The sequence below is a fragment of the Pipistrellus hanaki genome, assembly GCF_964339955.1.
Source record: "Pipistrellus hanaki genome assembly, chromosome: Y".
In the NCBI taxonomy this organism is placed as follows: Eukaryota; Metazoa; Chordata; class Mammalia; order Chiroptera; family Vespertilionidae; genus Pipistrellus; species Pipistrellus hanaki.
The window spans coordinates 1310355-1330552 of NC_140525.1; positions in this window are offsets into that span (position 1 = coordinate 1310355).

Below are 20198 nucleotides of genomic sequence, written 5' to 3' on the forward strand. Positions count from 1 at the left end.
ATAGCCAACTATCAAATAACAAAATGTGTTTCACATTTGTACTATGTCTGCAAACCTAAAAATTCAACTGAAGCCATATATGTGTGAAACCCGCAATTACTTAGCTGCCAATATTTTGATGTAGTCCCATTTGTTTATTTTCTCTTTAGCTTCCATTGTCCTAGGAGATGAATCTGTAAAAGTATTGTTATGGCATATGTCTGTCTATGGATTCCTCTAGTATTTTTTTCTGTTTTCCCTTCTCATGGTTAAGTCCTTTATCCATTTTGAATTAATTTTGTGTATGGTGTCAGTTGGTGGTCTAGTTTAATTTTTTTGCATATATATATATATATATATATATATATATATATATACACACACACACACACACACACACACACATATCCAAGTATCTGAACAACATTTATTTAAGAGACTGTCTTGACTCCATTGTATGTTCATGCCTCCTTTGTCAAATACTAATTGAGCATAGTGGTCTGGGTTGATTTCTATATTTGATTCCATTGGTCTATCAGTCTGATCTTGTGCCATTACCAGGCTGTTTTGAGAACAGTGGCTTTGTGATACAGCTTGATGTCTGGTATTGATTCTCACCTACTTTGTTCTTCTGCTGTATCCTTGAGGGTAAAAGCACGGAACCCCAAAGTGCATGGGACAGTGCAGGAGAAAGGTGCCAGCGGGGATGGTTTGAATGGAAAAGAGACACATCGGAGACAAGCTCAGGGTAGTGAGCCCCAGTCTGACTCAGGATCATGGTGACAACCTCTCTCTTTTATGGGCACCGCAGAACCAATAAATGCAGGTCCAGGGCCAGAGCTCCATCACAGATGCACACATAGACCGGGGACTGTTGCCCACAGATGGGGCTATGCTGCACAGGGACTTCCGGGACTAACCAATGTTTCCCTTGAGGCCTTCTGTATGTCCAGCTCCTCAGTCAAAAGCAGCTATGAGTGATGTGTATCCCGTCAAGCCCTCAGCTTGCAACCATCTGCTGGGCATCGGGTCTGTCAGGAAACAGTGGCACTGTGGCCCGTTCTGCCTTTTATGGAGAGGGAGTGGCCTTAGGGGAAGGAGAGGCCAGGCCAAGCTGCAGTTTCCAGCTCTCATGCCCAGTGTCCAGCGTGCAGGCTCCTTGACACAAAGCAGTTTGTCAACCACCCGGTGTTGTCCACCATGATCAGCGTGCAAGATGAAAACATGCTTCGCCACAAGATCGACTTGAAGGTCAGGCTGCCAACTCCTAGGAGTGGAGGGAGGACAGGAGAGTGAATGGCCTGTCCCTGGAAACAGCTAAAGGTGGGTGCCCTGGGCTGCGACTTCACTCTCTGGATCCACTTTCCTTCTGCAGGTGAGGGAAGTCAGGCATCCTGAAGATCGCTGCACCATCAGCCTGTACTTCCACACACCCCCTACTTTCTCAACAATGTGATTGTGAAGGAGTATCTCATCAGAGTCACAGGTAAGAGAAGGCTCCCTGCATGGGCCATACCTGGTGGTGGGCAGAAGTTGGGAGGCGGTGCCCCCTGTGTCACATACCCTTCTCTTGCAGGTTACAGGGCGTCCCATGCCACTCCCATTCAGTGGTACCAGCGTTGTGAAAGGGAAGCCCACAGCCACAGGCACTGGGACAGCACCCTCACCCTCTTCAACTGGTTCTCTGACCACAGCTTGGCAGGATCTGGCAGGATTGCTGAGGTCGGACATCAGCGGGCCAGCTCCTGGCATCATGTGTGGCCTTGCTGCTTGAGTGTGTAATCATGTCCCTGACCTCTCCTGGCCCAGCCCTGTTTGCCCTACCAAATCATCAGCAAGGACCTGTGGCTCAACCCCCTGAAGTACTATAGTACAATGGCTTCAGATGAGTGGATGTGATTGGGGAGGAGGGGCAGCCTGGGCTCTCACCAGGTGTGCTGCCAGGAGCTGGGCCCCTATTTTTCTCTCCCAGGGACACCTGGAGGCTGGGAGGGATACAGCCTGTGACACTGGGTTCTCAGGGCATGGGTGTGAGACAGGAACTACCTGCACCACAAGGGCAGTGTAATTGTGGTTCAGGTAGGGGAGGGTTACGCAGGAGGAAGAAGGGTGCATGCCCACTGTCACTCAGAATGAAAGCAGATTCCTTGAGCCACTCCTCTAAACTCTCCCTCCAGGCCGCGCACCCCACCCTCAGGCCTTGCCACCTGCCTCTCAACAGGGGCTGGCATGGCACGTTCTTCCTACACCCCTTTCCACAGATGTCTTTGAGTCTTCCTCATGCACAGGCCAGACCAGTGGTCGGCAAACTCATTAGTCATGAGAGCCAAATATCCATAGTACAATGATTGACGTTTCTTTTGAGAGACAGATTTCTAAAACTTAAACTTCTTCTAATGCTACTTCTTCAAACTAGATTCACGTAGGCTGTGGTATTTTGTGGAAGAGCCACACTAAAGTGGCCAAAGAGCCACATTTGACTAACCAGCTGCAGTTTGCCGACCTAGAGCCTAGGCTGCTGTGCCACCATGCCACTTTACTCCTTGCTGCTGACCACCATCAGCTGTTTCCCTAAGGTTTCCACTTCCTCCCTGGCCAGCAGGAGAGGTCTGCTCCTTATCAGTAGGTTAGGCTGCAAAGTGTCTTCCACAGAGCTGCAGGAATCCTTCCTGATCCCAGTTGTCACAGTGATATGAACAATTGTTTTGCAGCCTTGTGGGAGGTTCCTCAATAAATTTTTCACTTAGGTTTTCCAGGGAGAATACCTGATTTGTTTACCCTCTCTAACTTGAAAACAGGGTAGCATGCCATGAAGAAGAACATGCTGATTTACTTTGCGGGAAGTTCAGTTCAAAGCCTTTATGCACTTATAGTCAAAGACACTATGTGCAATTGAGGAGCAAGAATTCAATTCGCCATTCACACACTTGGCTTCTATGTTTTGAGTAAAATCAGATAAGGAATTCCATTTTTTCGAAAGCATTATTCTGATTATTTTAACAATGCGAATGTTCAATTTAAACATTTAAGTACATTGTGATTTAAATCAACAATTTTGAAAGAACCTTGAATAATTCAAACTTTGCAGCCTGTGCAGAAACTTCATAAAGGGACCTACAATTCTTGTTTCTTCCCCAATCCCACCATTAGCTTTTGGTCATTCTTAAATAACAGAAGGCAGCTTCTTTACAAATAAAATGACATCCATACCTTAGCATCATTTTTAATTTCAGTGTCTACTTAGTCTGTCACAGGGGCTTCCCTGCTGACTCTCCCAGAGGAGCCCAATAAGTTGAGCAACTATTCTGCGGGATTTACTCTCTCTTATGTAGATGGTGAATCTTATGATCTCCACCAACACCATGCTCTGGACCTCTTATAGAGGTGTCCCGTTGGCTCTTGTAATACTGCTGTGCCACTATCAAAACCTCCTCGTCTGCTGCTCCAGCAATCATCACAGCTAATGGTCTACCCTAAGTCAGAAGGGGCCTTCATGATGGCAGTTTGCAACCTGAGACTTCTGTAAAGTCAGTGACCAAATAACAATTCTTAAACCTCTTTGTGAATGATTTTATGTTTATCTCAGTAGGAGATGACCCTAGAGAAACCTATTTTTGAAACCTATGCTTTTATCAGGCGGTACTGAAAATATATCAATGATGCTGAGGTAGGCAAGGGGGATTATATATATTTAAAATATAGCGGAAGGATAATGTTTTAACTTAAGTAATTCATTATGAGTAAATATGAATGTACTTTGCCTGGAAATGGGCTGAAATTCTGACCTTTGTGTTATTCCTATGCTTCACACTGTCAAATGTCCCTTCAGATTAAAAAAAAAAAAGTTTAAATACACCCCTGGCCGGTGTGCCTAAGTGTTTCAATCATCAGCTGTGGCACTCGAGGATAAGGGGTTTGATTCCAGGTCAAGGACACCATGCCCCTGGGTTATTGTTAATCAATAGATGTTTCTTTTGGTCTCTATCTCCCTCCCTCCCACCTACCTTTCCCTGCTCTCAACTCTCTGTTGAAAAATGACAACAATGGAAAAAGGTCCTCAGTGTGGATTAGCAAGAACAAAACACAAAAGATACATTATTGTGCATAAGTATGATAAAACCAACATTGAAAAAAATTTTCTCCAGGCTCAAAAATGTGATTGAAACTCCCAGTGCACCAATGCATAAGGGAAAAAGAGATTGAGACACTGCAGGCCACAGCACAGGGTTAGAGCTGGCAGGGGGCGTGACAGAGTCTGCTGAGCCAGCTAGAGGCCTCAGTGGGTCCTTATGGTACCTATACCCAGTTTTCAGGGTGGTGCTGTTGGCCTTATCAAAGGGAGATCTGCTCACTGCTTCTGCAATGGGCCAGAGGCCCCCAGCTCTCCCCTACCCATCTCCTGTCCCTCTGCTCCTTGCTCATCCCTCCCGCAGACATGATGGTGACCTTTCCTATTCACCCTGCCAGGCCTCACTGTGCCCCAGACTGAGGGTCAAAGTATTTAGCAATGGGAACTGACACTGGCCAACTGGTCCCATGGACAGGGAAGACACCATACAAGGGGATGTCTTAGAGGCTGTGCCCAATGGCCTCCTCTCACCACCACATGCAGGTGGCTGAGATTTTCATTCTGTGGGCCCTGTGTTTATGCTCAGACTCGGCAGAAAATAGGGAAGTGGATGTCTTATGTGCCAGAAAGGGTTTCTGCCAGGATGCAGTGGCTGGTAGGGGATACTACACTGACAGGCACACTCTCATGTTGACCATGAGTACTGTTCCTCTGTGAGGTGGGACATCTGGGGGTACAGCAACCACAGACTCTGCCCTTGGGATGGAGCTCAGTTCCCACACCGTAGTCCAAACGCTGTGTAACCTTGGGCTAGTGAATGCCCATCTCTAAGCTTCAGTGTCTGGAAAAAGGGAAATGTGCAGCGCTCAGGGATGAAGAACATGAGGAGGATTACAGGGGATGAGCTCAGAGCAGCACACAGGCACTGTGACAATAACCCCAACAGGAGTATTTGGGCATAGAGAGCCCCTCCTTTGTCATGTTCACACAGCACCTGCCCTCACCCAGGCAGCAGGTTCAATGAAGCAGGCGGCTGTATCCTGGCTCTCAGGGTAGCAGACTCTGTGGGCAAAGGCCTGGCACGTTCCAGGAAGCAGCGTCTGCCTTACCCACAAAGTGAGGCAGGTGAGGCGCATGCCCTCCTTGCCCCATCCAGGGGCGTGACTGCAACTCCTTTCTTCAGACACAGGTTCGCTAAGCCTGCACACGGAGCATTGTCATGACTCATCAAGAGTACAACCACTGGGAGAGGAGAATCTCTGAAAAACAACCACTGAAAAACAACGTGAAAGGGTGCGGCAATAGAATTTTTGCGAACCAGCTAGAATTGAAAGAAATGGGAATCATGCTCTGTTAACCGTGACTGTTTAATTCTGATTACAGAGGGCTCATTCTACCCTGGCTGCAGCTGATCTGGAGAAGCAGCCCTTCCTCCCCATTTCAGCTGCCTATTCCCTTGGAAAGAAGAACAGCCTTCCTGCAGAAAACAGTGGCCAGCCTTTGAAGGTCCCCAGAACTCCCTTTTTGCATCCCTGCAGGCCTTTGCAGTTCTGCAGCCTGCTTACTTGTTAAGCAGGCCTCTGCCACTCCTTTTTGCTATTTCCCATGTAACTCCAACCCTTTCATGTCCCTAAGCCCTTTGAAGAACTCTGGTTGTTTGCATACGACGTGTAAGCTGCCCTTTTGCCCACTTTTCCTTATTACTTTTTCTATCTAAGCCACTGGCTTATGCTGTGTGCAGAGCAGATTTCTGTGGCTAACCTGCTGCTGTCTCATAATGCCTGCAGTTTTGGAATAAACGCTCATATGTGATTCAACCCTGTCTCTGCTTCATTGCTGGAGTAGTGACAGGCAGCACGCCTCCATTGTTTGTCCCCTTACAGGAGGACTGGGACCCCCGGTGAAAAGAGAAACTCACAGTAGCACAAAGTGGCTCAGGATTACTAAGCTTAGCAACTGAGGAGTGAGAGGTAGATGAGGAATGACAGAGCATGGCAGGTGGGTGCCGCGTGGTGGCTGGCAGCCAGGGCGGATACTGGGTAAAGAGATGATGCATGCAGGGCAGAGGATGGATGGGTGACCAGAGACGATATGCACACAGGCCGGTAGCAGACAGATGCCCTGAGAGAGGCGGACAGCATTTGCTGGTCTCCAGGCCTTGCAACCTTGCCCAGGAGGTCCTGTTTCCCCCGCCAGCCTTTGCCAGGGTCCCTCCCTTCCACTCCTCAGCCTGTGCAGCTCCTCTCGCGATAACATCCGGGACTCTCAGCCCCCTACTTCCAGAGCCAGGCTGTGCTCAGCCACTAGAGGGGCTAGACCCTCTGGGCGGAGCGGAGCTTGATCCCTGGCCTCCTGTTGCATGAGGACAGAAAGGTGAGGGCCTCAGAATGTTGGGAGCAAGTCATCCCCAGGAGGAGACACGCCCAGCTGTGCAGATGCCTGCGGCTGGGGAGTTATGGGTAATTGACACTCTGCTTCCTGTCAGGCCGCTTCCTGTCTGAAGGCCCAGGCAGTTCCCATGCCAACCCGGAGGGGCCTGGCGGACTCATGTGCTGAGGCTTGTTTCCAGAAAATGCCCTTTGATTCCCCCCTGGTTGTGTCTTCTGGAGGCGGGGGAGGGCAGTGGGTGAAGGTCCCAGGCTTTGCCCTTGTGAGAGGCTGGCAGGGAGGGGCAGAATGCAGGGGGCTGGCTGGGCGAGGGCATGCTGGGTGGGGAGCCCATGCGGGCTAAGAACTCACTTGGGCTGCGCTCCTGTGACCGGTTTCCTGGGTGAGTGAGCTTAGCTTGCTACCCACAGCGGGTAGCAGTGGTTTGCTCCTGGGGCCCAATGCTGGTCGCATTTTGGATCTTTACGTTTCCTTTGTTCTGGTTTTCTCAGAGACCTGGAAAGATTCAAAAATATCCCCAGCACACTTAAAACCCCTTTCATCTTTTCCTCTCAAAATGCCCAATGGCTGCGGAAGCGTACTCGCATAAATGCCCAATGGCTGCGGAAGCATCCTCGAAGTTTTGTAAAGCCTCTGTTGTTAGGAGTACATAAGCCCCCGTTTCCTCTCGTAGACCTCTTCTAGTCCAGCCCGCCCGCCTCTACCCTTCTCACTTCACCCCGCTATTATCTGTGCCCATGGGTAATGAATCTATGCATACAAGTTCTTGGCTCCCTCCCACATACCCTCCCCCGCCTTCCCTGTGCTGTCTGGGCATCTGTTCCATGCTTCTGTGTGTCCGACCTCTTCTTGGGCATCCCTTTATTTGGTTCACTACATTCCCCATATGGCTGAGTTCACGTGATACTTGTCTTTCTCTCGCTGGCTCATTCCACTTGAAGGAAGCATTAAAATTCACCTTTCCCTTTGACCAGTGTTTGCCCAAATCTATCAACACAAATAATCACCCTTTAAATTTGCCCATGGCAGTCTTTAACTTCCTTCTGACCAGCAAGGATCTGTGCTTTTCAAACCTTTGGAAGTATAATAGAAGCGGACTTTAGGAATTTTTAACAGTGCTATGCACTCTTGATAATGGCAAGAACTGTTGGGCATTATTTTAATGACACTTAAGTTAATGGCTGTTTGCCCAGTCTGTTGTCACTCTGTGGTCAGGTACTCCTGGGAAGGTGAGGGGTTGCATTGCCAGGTTGAAAGATGATCTCCACCCTCAGTGGGGTCCCTGAGGGTGATAGCTAACCAATCCAGGTGCCTTCCTTATTTCCCTCTCTCTCTCTCTTTCTCTTCCTTCCTTCCCCCCCCCTCTCTCTTCTCTCTCTTTCTTTCTTTCTCTCTCTCTCTCTCTCTCTCTCTCTCTCTCTCTCTCTCTCTCTTCCTTCCTCTCTCTCTCTCTCTCTCTCTCTCTCTCTTTGTCTCTCTCTCTCTTTCTCTTCCACTCCCTCTCTTCCACTCCCTCTCTTCCAATCTCTCTTCCACTCCCTCTCTTCCACTCCCTCTTCCTCCTCTTGCACTCCCTCTGGAAATGATTCTATGAAATATTTCCCAGTGAGGACTAAGGAAAAAGTAGACACACACACACACACACACACACGCACACACACACAGATATAGATATACCCTGTTTCCCTGAAAATAAGACAGTGTCTTATATTAATTTTTGCTCCCAAAGATGCTAGGTCTTATTTTCAGGGGATGTCTTATTTTTCCATGAAGAAGAATACGGTACACATTTGTTGAATGAAAATAAAGGGAATTTATTATCTGTTTATGGTACAGTAGTATAATAGTTGTCAATACAAAGCGGAAAATCTGTGAATCCTATAATATCAAGAATTTACTCATTCATTCAATGACAATCATGTCATCATCTTCTGGAACATCATCCTAACAATCCAATTTCTGAATTTCCTGATGAATTTCTTGTGATTACATTTCTTTCAGAATCATTGGACCAAATCTCTCATGTTTAGCCAATGGCCTTATTTTCGGGGGGATGCCTTATATTTCACTCAGAAGGCAAGTTGGAACAGATGACTTCCCATTACTTTGGGGAAAAGGTATTGAAAAGTTGCTATGTGAAGTTCCTTTACCCTAAAGTAAGTATTCATTTTTTTAAAGGTATTTGTATAGATTTCAGAGAGCAAGCAAGAGGGAGAGAGAGATGTAAACCTCAATGATGAGAGAAAATCTATGATCGGCTGTCTTCTGCTTGTCCCCAACTGGGTACTGAGCCTGCAACTATGGCTTGTCCCTTTACCAGGAATGGAAAGGGAACCTCCAGACTCAAAATTGGATGCTAAACCATCACTGAGTCACAGCAGCCTTGCTAGGAATTCAGTTCTTAAAAGAAGAAATTGAACACCCTTCTTACACCTAAATTTTCTCAAGTTAATTATTTTTAAATCGTGCAAGCAAACTGGTTTCTGTAAAAAAAAAAAAAAGTAAAATAAAGTAAAATAAATATAAAATAAGTGTGTGTAAATACTAGAGACCTGGTGCAAGAAATTCATGCATGGGTGGGGTGTAGAGGAAGCTTGTCCCTCAACCTAGCCTGCATCCTCTCCAACTGGGACCTCTTGAGGGATGTCTAACTGTCTGTTTAGAGCCAATCCTGGTAGGATAGGGCCTAAACGGGCAGTCCGACATCCCTTTCACAATCCAGGACTGCTGTCTCCCAAATGCTCACATGCCTGCTTTCCAGATCACCCCTAACTACTTCTGCCTGCCAGCCTGATCACCCCCTAGCCACTCCCATGTCAGGCTGATTGATGCCTAACCACTCCCCTGCCAGGCTGTTTGCCTCCAAATGCCCTTTCCTGAAGGTCTGATCACCCCTAACTTCCCAGCCCTGCAGGTTTGTTTGCCCCCAACTGCCATCCCTTGCAGGCTTTCTCCTACTCAACTTCCCTCCTATGCCGGCCTGTTCACCCCTAACTGTCATCCTCTGCTTTGCCTGATCACCCACAACTTCCTTACCTTGCAGGCCTAGTCCTTCCCAATTGACCTCCCCTGTTGGCCATCTTGTGTCCACCTGGGGGCAGAATCTTTGACCACGTGCGGGGAGCTATCTTGTGTGTTGGACTGATGGCCACTATGCATGTTACTCTTTTATTAGATAGGATAGAGGGCTGGTGCATTGGTGGGGCCATATGGTTTGCCCTGATGGTGTCCAAATCAGGTTGAGTTCCCTGGGAGCATGGGGCGGCTTAATCCATTGCCAGTGTAACCCAAGCCTCCCTCCTGCTTTCTGTGGCTGCAGCATTGGGATAATTTGCATACTTGGTCTGATTGGCTTGTGGGTGTGGCTGGTGGGAGTAGTTTGTTGGTGTAGTGGAGTGATGGTTAATTTGCATATTACTCTTTATTTTATTATTTTTTTAAGTAGGGAATGGGAGTTCTTTTATTGAGCCTTTAATGTACAAGGGAAGGAAATAGTCTTATTCTTCCTTGATCTTAAAGTCCAGCCAATGTAAGTGTGTCTTATACCCTTCAAAGTTGTGGGTACTTGTTGCACAAGTATCTCTCAAAGTCACTCCATTATAGTCTCTATTTGGGTACTTATTTTCTTTGGTTCTGTTATGTTTTTAGACATTTTCAGTACATACTACCATTATTTTACCCTTGTTCTTTTGGATTTATCAAGAATCATTTTTTCCCCAGGACAAGGAAACATATGCAGATTTCTACATCAATAACTGAGTTTGTGTTTTTGCAACAATTTTTTAATCTTTTTAAAAATATACATTTTATTTATTTTCCACAGAGGGGAAGAGAGAGGAATAGAGAGCCAGAAACATCCATGAGAGTGAAACAACAACCAGTTGTCTCCTGCACACCTCATACTAGATTTGGGCCCGCAACCTATGCACATGCCTTTCACTGGAATTGAACCTGGGACCCTTCAGTCCATAGACCTACACTCTATCCACTGAGCCAAACGGGTTTAGGCTTTTTAATCTTATATATGTCAATTTCTGTATATACTCGTTATACCATATATTAAGTTGTTGATCATTCAGTGACTTCTAGTACATAACTCACTTAAGTCCCTGTCCTTCATTTGGAGAGTTTGGTTTATGGTACTTTAAAGGAAGGCAGTCCATATTGACCTGTTGACCTTTATCTTTTAGGGTTGGGTGGGAGCCAATAGTAGGATTTGCCTCATGATTTTGGTTGAGCTCAGAATTTTCTTTATTTGATTTATGAAACATAGTTGATGTTTTTACTAGGTCCTATGCACAAGAAAATGTACTATGTGTAGATATCATTCCTAAACTCAAGTTCCTAAATAGATTCCTGCCCGTTGACAGGGAATTAGTTAAAGGTGGCCGCAAGGCTGGCATGGGCCAGATATGCCTTGGAGTTAACCTTCCCAGGTCCCTCCCAGGTCAGCAGCACCTGAGGTGGTGCCATGGCTCAAAGGTCATGTGCAGAACCAGTGGGGTTCCCTCTGACAGGTGGGGTCCCTAGGTGTGGCTTGTGAGGATGAGGCCAAAACTGGCTCCTACATCCCTGTAGGGGTCCTGGGTTGCGAGAGGATTATTCTCAGGCACCCCAGAATCAGGCTCCCTCCTCTCTAGTTTTATGGTGCATCGCCAGAAAACTGCAGCTCCCAAGTCATCACAGCTCAGCATATTCTGCATTGAGCGTCTCCATTGTGCAGGAGGCAACTGGTTGTTGTTTCACTCTCATGGATGTTTCTGGCTCTCTATTCCTCTCTCTTCCTTTCTGTGGAAAATAAATAAAATGTATATTTTTAAAAAGATTAAAAAATTGTAGCAAAAACACAAACTCAGTTATTGATGTAGAAATCTGCATACGTTTCCTTGTCCTGGGGAAAAAATGATTCTTAATAAATCCAAAAGAACAAGGGTAAAATAATGGTAGGATGTACTGAAAATGTCTAAAAACATAACAGAACCAAAGAAAATACATACCCAAATAGAGACTATCATGGAGTGACTTTGAGAGATACTTGTGCAACAAGTACCCACAACTTTGAAGGGTATAAGACACACTTACATTGGCTGGACTTTAAGATCAAGGAAGAATAAGACTATTTCCTTCCCTTGTACATTAAAGGCTCAATAAAAGAACTCCCATTCCCTACTTAAAAAAATAAAATAAAGAGTAATATGCAAATTAACATCACTCCACTACACCAACAAACTACTCCCACCAGCCACACCCACAAGCCAATCAGACCAAGCATCTCCAGAAAACTGCAGCTGCCAAGTCACCACAGCTCAGCATATTCTGCATTGAGCCTCTGCCCCCTGGTGGTCATTGTACATAATAGGGAACAGTTGGACAGTTGGATGGTCACTTACCTATCTAATCAAAGGATAATATACAAATTGACCATCACTCAAAAACAAGAGATGGCCTCCCCCATGTGGTGAAATTTGTGTGTTGGCCCTTTAAGAGGGTGCCTGAATTTCCAGAGACCTCTGGCTGTCAGACAGAGCCCTGATGCTTTTCACAGCGAGATGTTATGTAGGTACCCTTCTCAGTTCTGGTGCTCTCCACTGGAGGGCCCAGCTTGGGGATTAGACCCCAGAATTCCAGTGGCAACCCCCACAGCTGAGATATCTCTCCGGGTCCTCAGTTGCTGTTTGTTGGTGTCTGGCTAGCCCTTTCTTGCCTCCTCCACTTCTACCAGTGTGTATGTGGTCTCTACTTTAGGTATTGGGTTGTCAGGATTCTCTCCTGTGAGTTTTCTGTTGATTATTCAGGGAGTTTTTCTGCGTTTTAGTTGTCATATCAGTTTGTTTCTGGGGCCATGTCCCTGTAACATCCATTTTCTCTGCAGCATTTTTAATCCTCTTTAGATTCCACTTAATTTTAAATTTCCTGCTACAATTTTGTCCAATAGGCTTCTTTTTCACTTGGTTTCAGGATGGAGTTTTGCATGAAGGCCCTAAGGTTCTGTGAGTGCATATTTGGATCGATAGCACCATCAGGAAATGTGTTTTGAGGCATGATCAATAGGCATATAATAACAGAAACTGGCTATGTCTCTTACTGTTTCTTTCTGTGTTTGGGTCATGAAGGAGCCAAATTAAGGCTCTTGGTTCAATAGTGTGGAAGGATGCACTCTTGATTTCAACACTTATTCTTTTCAGGAAACCTTGATAAAATGGTGTCCTTCCCTAAAACGTATTAGGATGTTTAGTTATAAGGCCAGTACCCTTTATAAGGACAAGACATTATATTGGTTGAATGAACATTCTAAGAAACACATAAATAAATAAAGATATATTGCGTGCTTCCAAGAATTGTATACTTATTGAGGAAATACATAGACTAAGTAACTAATCTTAATCAATAGAATATAAGTCTTTTTCAACAGGCTGAAAAGTGATCAATGTGGATTCAGATGGTTTGTTTTTAATAAAATAAAAATTTAAAAAAATTAAAAAAAAAAAACTTGGTGGAAAGGCACACTTGAAAGAGTTATGCATTGCAGGTTGCCAAATCACAGTATGCACATAGTTGTGAAAAACAAGGTAAAAGTGACTAATTACTTTTTCTACAGAGATTTCTTAAATTCTAAGATAAATCCCTCACATTAAAATTATGTTGTAAAATTGAAAGTATAGAGAGCATCAGTGTAGTTAAAAAGAACATATATCTCTGCACTTGAATATAGAGACACAGACTTTCCATTTCAATTTTCAATGATCTAGTCAGCAAATAAAACTAGTGAAAGGTTCACTTTTGGGCAATAAGGGTAAGAATTAGCACTGAAACTGTAATATTTATGGGAGACATAATATTTCTCATATGTAGAAGGAGGTTCAGTGTTCTTCATATGAGCCATTAAATAACACAGCTAAAGAGCTGTATAATCTATATTGCAATTATTCCTTTAAGACAGTCCCCGAAAATAAGACATCCTCTGAAAATAATACCTACTTACACGTTTCTTTATGAGTGAAATATAAGGTATCCTCCGAAAATAAGGGGGGCCAACATGAGAGTTTGAGTCCACTGATTCTGAAAGAAATGGAGTCACAAGAAATTCACATGAAAATTCAGGAATTGGATTGTTATGATGATGTTACAGAAGATGTTAACATGATTGTCATTCAATAAATGAGTAAATTCTTGATACTGTAGGATTCTCAGTTTGTCTGGTTTGTGTTGACAACTATCTTACTAGCGTACCTTATACAGGTAATAAATTTCTTTATTTTCATTTAACAATAAATGTCTACCATATTCGTCTTCATGGAAAAATAAGACAACCCCTGAAAATAAGACCTAGAGCATCTTTGGGAGCAAAAATTCATACAAGACAATGTCTTATTTTCCGGGGAATAGGGTACTTCAGGAGGGGCAGGTCAGTGCTCCCAGAGTGGAAAGTGATTTTTGGGGACTTGACACAGCTCTCTCCCAGATGTCAAAGCCCATAGACAGGGCCATGGGGGTCGCAGGACACTTCGCTCTGATATGCCCTGTCTTGGGTGTGGTTGGTCTTCCAAGTCTCATGGAGGCCCATGGCTGTCCAAAAGTGGGGGGGGCTATTCTTTCTATGCTTGTGGACCTGGGCCCTGGGTGGGAGGCAACCTGTGAGTAGAAGGCCATCTGCATTTGGGGATGTGCAGTTGGGGATGCACATGGCCTTCGGCTCACAGGTACCAAACAGCACTTCCAGAGTTGGGTCCATGGGCTCCTGTGTGTGAGGAGCAGTGCAGAAAGATGGCCCTCAGGGCTCAGCAACCAGTAAGCACCCTGTTTCCCCTAAAATTAGACATCTTCTGAAAATCAGATCTACATACTGGTTTCCTTCTGAGTGAAATTTCAGGCATCCCCCGAAACCCCCAATCCTCCTTGGCTAAACATGAGAGTTTTGGTCCACTGATTCTGAAAGAAATGGAGTCACAAGAAATTCACCAAGAAATTCAGGAATTGGATTGTTATGATGATGTTCAGGAAGATGTTGACATGATTGTCATTGAAAAAATGAGTCAATTCTTGATACTGTAGGATTCTCAGTTTGTCTGGTTTGTGTTGAGGTACTACCGTATCGTATACAGGTAATAAATTTCCTTTATGTTTATTTAACAAAAACTGTGTACTGTATTCTTCTTCCCGGAAAAATAAGACAACCCCTGAAAATGAGACTTAGTGCATATTTGGGAGCAAAAATTCATGTAAGACAATGTCTTGTTTTCAGGGGAACAGGGTACCTCAGTAGGGGCGGGTCAGTGCTCCCAGAGTGGAAAGTGATTTTAGGGGACTTGACACAGCTCTCTCCAGATGTCAAAGCCTATAGACAGGGCCGTGGGGGTCGCAGGACATTTCGCTGTGATATGCCCCGTGGTGGGGGTGGTGGGTCCTCCGAGATTTATGGAGGCCCATGGCTGACCAAAAGGGGGCGCTGATCACCCCATGCTTGTGGACCTTGGCCCTGGGTGGGGGGCAACCTGTGAGCAGAAGGCCATGTGCAGTTGGGGATGCACATGACCTTCGGCTCACAGGTACCAAACAGCACTTCCAGAGTTGGGTCCATGGGCTCCTGTGTGTGAGGAGCAGGGCAGCCTGGCCAGTGGTGCTTGCTTATTGGTCCAATGCAGGAGGGTGCGGAGTTTCTGGAAAAGGGGGCTGGGCCAGGCCTAGAGCTTTAGGAGGTCAATTCATTGTGTGGGCGGGGCCAGGTGAACAGCTGAAAGCAGTCATATCAAAAAGGGGGCGGGGCCAGTTGAAGAGCAGGCAATTGTGACATAAGCAGGAGAAAGGCTGGTTGCCAGGGATACGAGGGGGGCTGGTGGGGAGAAGGACTGTTGCTGGTAGTCAGGCCAGCTGCCAGGCAGCAGGGACCTGAACAAGGCGGCTGGGCTTTTGAGGGGCTGGCTCTGTGATCAGACAGAAGCGGCCAGGCCAAGAATGGATTGGGTCCAGAGTCAACACCCGGAAAATGGTCCAGTGCATAAGGCCATGGGGACCTGTGAGTGAGGATGGGGTTCCCCAGTGGGGGAAAAGCCCCCTCTTCTCGTGGTCCAGACTGGAGGCCAGCAAGAAGGTCCGATGTCCTCAAGGAAGGGCTTTCCCCGGGAATGGGGCAGAACACTGGCCCTCAGTGCCCAGTGACCAATAAGTACCCTATTTCCCGTACTGTGGCTGGCGCACAGAGGAGTCGCACAGTATCTGGAGCATAGTGGCGGGCACAGAAAATATGACACACAGTGGTGGTAGCCCAGAGCCTGGCGCACAGTGGGAGCACACAGTGGTGGTAGCCCAGAGCCTGGCGCACAGTGGCTGGCCCACAGTGTCTGGCGCATAGATGCTGGTGCACAGTGGCTGGCTCACAGGAGCTGTGCACAGTGTCTGAAACACAGTTGCTGGCTCACAGAGGTGGCGCACAGTGGCTTGTGCAAAGTGTCTGTTGCACAGTGGTGGCGAACAGTGGTGGTGCACAGTGTCTGGCGCACAGTGGCTGGAATATAGCGGCTGGCAAACGTTGGCTGGCACACAGTGGCTGGAATACAGTGGCTGGCGCACAATGGTGTCACACAGTGGCAGGCACATAATGGCTGGCACACAGTATTGTTGCACAATGGCTGGTGCACAGTGGCTGTTGCAGAGGCTGGAGCACAGTGGCTGGAGCCCAGAGGCTGGTGCACAGAGGAGGCTCAAAGTGGCTGGCGAACAGTGGCTGCAATACAGTGGCTGGCGCACAGAGGCTTGCGGACAGTGGCTGGAATACAGTGGCTGGAGAACAGTGGCTGGCACACCATGGCTGGCACACAGCATTGTCACACAGTATCTGGCACAGAGTGGGTGGCACAAAGTGGCTAGCGTACAGTGGTGGCACACAGTGGCTGGTGCAGAGTGGGTGGCAAATGTGGCTGGCACACAGTGGTGGCATACTGTGGCTGGCGCACATTGGCTGGGGTATAGTGGCTGGAGCAGAGAGACTAACACACTGTGGTGGCACATATAGAGTGGCGCACAATGGCTGGTGCACAGTGGCTGCAATACAGTGGCTGGCATACACAGGATGGTGCACAGGATGGTGCACAGTGGCTGGAATACAGTAGCTGGTGCACTCAATGGCTAGCGTACAATGGCTGGTGCACAGTGACGGCACACAGTGGCTGGTGCACAGTGGCTGGAGCCTAGAGGCTAGCGCACAGGGGCTGCAAAACAGGTTGGGTCCAGAGGCTGGTGCACAGGGGCTGTAATACAGTAGCTGGCGCACAGTGGCTGGTGTCCAGAGGCTGGCACACACTGGCTGTAAAACAGTAGCTGGTGTCCAGGAGCGACCACAAAGTGGCTGGCGCACAGTGGCTGGCACACAGAGGCTGGAGCACAGGAGTGGCTCACAGTGGCTAGTGTACTGTGGCTGCAATACAGTGGCTGGCGCACAGTGACTGGAAGAAAGTGGCTGGGACTCAATGGCTGGTGCACTGTGGTGGCGCACACTGGCAGCACACAGTGGCTGCTTGCCCAGTGGTGGTGCACAGTTGCAGGCACACAGTGCCTGGAGCACAGAGTCTAGCGCACTGTGGTGGCACACCATGGCTGGCGGACCATGGCTGGCACACAGTGGTAGCGCACAGAGGCTGGCGTACAGTGGCTGGAATACAGTATCTGGTGCACAGTGGCTAAATACGGTGGCTGGCACGCAGTGGCTTGCACACCATGGCTGGCGCACAGAATTGGTGCAAAGTGGGTTCAGCACAGTAGCTGTCGCATAGTGGCTGGCACACATTGGTGGCGAACTGTGGCTTGAGCACAGGGGCTGGTGCAAAGTGGCCGGCACACAATGTTGGCGCAGAGTGGCAGGCACTGAGTGTCTTGCGCACACTGGCTGGAGCACAGTGACTGGCGCACAGTGGCCAGTGCACATGGCAGGCGCACTGTGGTGGCGCACAGTGGCTGGTGAACAGAGGCTGGCACACAGTGGCTGGAATCCAGAGGCTAGCGCTCTGTGGGGGCACACAGTGGCTGGTGTACAGTGGCTGCAATACAGTAGGTTGCGTCCAGAGGCTGGTGCACAGGGGCTGAAATACAGTAGTTGGCACACAGTGGCTGGCGCAGAGAGGCTGGGGCACAATGACTGGCACACACTGGTGGCGAACAGTGTCTGGCATGCCATGGCTGGCATACAGTATTGTCGCGCTGGAGCACCGTGGGTGGCACAAAATGGCTGGCACACAGTAGTGGCGCACAGTGGCTGGCGCACAGAGAGTGAAGCACAGTGGTTGGAGCCCAGAGGCTGGAGCATAGTGGAGGCGCACTGTGGCTGGCGCACAGTGTCTGCAATATAGTGGCTGGCGCACGGTGGCTAGAATACAGAGGCTGGAGAGCAGTGGCTGGCGCAACATGGCTTGCGCACAGTATTGTCTCACATTGGCTGGTGCACAGTGGGTGGCACAAAGTGGCTGGAGCACAGTGGTAGTGCACAGTGGCTGGCGCACAGTGGCTGGCACCCAGTGGCTGCTATACAGGGGCTGGCGCACATGGCAGGCGAACTGTGGTGGTGCATAGAGGCCTGCGCACAGTGGCTGGCGCACACTGGTGGCGCACAGTGGCTGGTGCACAGTGGCAGGGGCACAATGGCTGGCACACAGTATTGTCGCACAGTGGCTGGTGCAGAGTGGGTGGCACAAAGTGGCTGGCGCACAACGGTGGCACACAGTGGCTGGCGCACAGTGGCTGGAATATAGTGGCTGTCACAGAGTGGCTGGCGCACAGTGCCTGGAGCACAGAGTCTAGCACACTGTGGTGGCGCAATAGGCTGGCGCACAGTGGCTGGTGCATTGCAGTGGCGCACAGAGGCTGGTGCACAGGAGTGGTGCACAGTGGCTGCAATACAGTGGCTAGCGTACACAGGATGGTGCACAGTACCTGGAATACAGTGGCTGGCGCAAAGTGGCTGGAGCACAATGTCTGGCGTACAATGGCTGGTGCACCGTGATGGCACTCAGTGAGTGGTGCACAGAGGCTGGCACACAGTGGCTGGAGTCTAGAGGCTGGCACACATTGGGAGCACACAGTGGCTGCAAAACAGTAGGTTTCATCCAGAGGCTGGTGCACAGGGGCTGCAATACAGTAGCTGGAGCACAGTGGCTGGCGTCCAGAGGCTGGCACACACTGGCTGCAAAACAGTGGCTGGCGTCCAGGACCGGTCGCAAAGTGGCTGGCCCACAGTGGTGGCGCACAGTGACTGGCGCACAATGGTGGCACACAGAGGCTGGTGCACAAGAGTGGCACACAGTGGCTGGTATACTGTGGCTGCAATACAGTGGCTGGGGCACAGAGGCTGGGACACAGTTGCTGGAATACAGCGGCTGGCGTACATTACCTGGAAGACAGTCGCTGGCGCACAGTGCCTGGGGCTCAATGGCTGGTGCACTGTGGTGGCGCAAATTGGCTGGTGCACAGTGGCTGGCACACAATGGCTGGCGCACTGTGGTGGCGCAAAGAGACTGGTGCTCAGTGGCTGGCGCAAAGCTGCTGGCGCTCAGTGGCTGGTGCACAGTGTTTGCACACAGTTGCTGGTGCACAGAGGCTGGTGCAGAGTGGCTGGAGCCCAGAGGATGGTGCACAGAGGGGTGTCCAGAGGCTGGTGCACACTGGCTTCAAAACAGTGACTGACGTCCAGGAGAGGCCGCAATGTGGCTGCCGCACAGTGGTGGCGCACAGTACCTGGCACACAGAGGTGTCGCAGTGTCTGGAATACAGTGGCTGGTTCATAGAGTTTGCGTACAGTGGCTGGCGAAAAGTGGCTGGTGCACAGTGGTGGCGCACAGTGGCTGACGCACCATGCCTGGAGTGCATACTCTGGTGCACTGTGGTGTTGCATGGTGGATGACGCACGGTGGATGGGGCACAGTGGTGGTGCACAGAGGCTGGCGCACACAAGTGGTGCACAGTGGCTAGCACCCAGAGGCTGCAATACAATGGCTGGTGCACCGAGGCTGGTGCACAGTGGCTGGCGCACAGCGGCTGGAGCCCAGAGGCTGGCACACAGTGGCTGGTGCACAGTGGCTGGCACACAGAGGTGTCTCACAGTGTCTGGAGAACCATCGCTGGCGCACAGTGGCTGGTGCACAGTGGGTGGAATACAGTTTCTGGTGTACAGTGGCTGGCGAACAGTGGCTGGCGCACAGTGGTGTCACACAGTGGCTGGGGCATAGTGGCTGACACACACTGGTGGCGCACAGTGGCTGCTTGCACAGTGGTGGCGCACAGTGGCAGGCGCACAGTGCCTGGAGCACAGTCTAGCGCACTGTGGTGGCACACTGTGGCTGGCGCACAGTGGTGGCACATAGAGGCTGTCGCACAGTGGCTGGAATATAGTGGCTGGTGCACTGTGGCTGGAATACTGTGGCTAGCGCACAGTAATCTACGCACAATGGCTGGCACACAGTATTGGCGCAAAGTGGCTTGAGCACAGTGGCTGTCACATAGTGGCCTCCGCACATGCCAGGCACAATGTGGTGGCGCACAGTGGCTGGCAAACAGAGGCTAGCACACAGTGGCTGGAGCCCAGAGGCAGGCGCATAGTGGGGGTGCACAGTAGCTGACGTACAATGGCTGCAGTACAGTAGGTTGTGTCCAGAGGCTGATGCACAGGGGCTGAAATACAGTAGCTGGCGGACAATGTCTGGTGCATAGACGCTGGCGCACAATGACTGGCACACAGTGGTTGAGCAAAGTAGCTGGTGCACAGTGGCAAGCATACATA